This window comes from Brassica oleracea, chromosome C6 (genome assembly GCF_000695525.1).
Source record: "Brassica oleracea var. oleracea cultivar TO1000 chromosome C6, BOL, whole genome shotgun sequence".
NCBI classification, from domain to species: domain Eukaryota; kingdom Viridiplantae; phylum Streptophyta; class Magnoliopsida; order Brassicales; family Brassicaceae; genus Brassica; species Brassica oleracea.
In genome coordinates this window covers 4809853-4810362 of record NC_027753.1, presented here as the reverse complement: position 1 = coordinate 4810362, position 510 = coordinate 4809853, and positions in this window count along the sequence as shown.

Here is a 510-nt window from a genome sequence, read left to right as displayed (position 1 = left end):
AAATGGATCTTTGGTTATTATTGTATAAACCCATCTTGTATATTGCAGAGTGAAAGTGTCAATGGGACGAACGCGGGAAGGAAGAGCTTGGCGGAGGATAAATGTCCAGATGTGCCCGCAGATGTGCCCGCAGATGTGCCCGCAGATGAGCCCGCAGCTGTGCCCGCAGATGCGCCCGCAGCTGTGCCCGCAGATGCTAGTTCCTCGGAAGATAAAGCTCCAGAACCGAGCCTTGTTCTATTGGACAAAAATCAATCCACTGTTTCAGATTTACAGAACGAGGATGCTAGATATCTAGAAAAGAGGGATGCTGCTTTGGCACTTTGCCGTGCAAAGAGTGATCGAACAAGGAAATTTGCTGCCTCACAGAAATCTCCTTATACGGCAAACAGGACGACCATAGTGATCATTTCAAACAGAAAGCTTTATCCAGGCTATAATCCTTTTGCACCAATTGACAAGACGAAGTTGAAGGAGCTCGCTGATTGGTTGAAATCTTGTCCGTAAGTG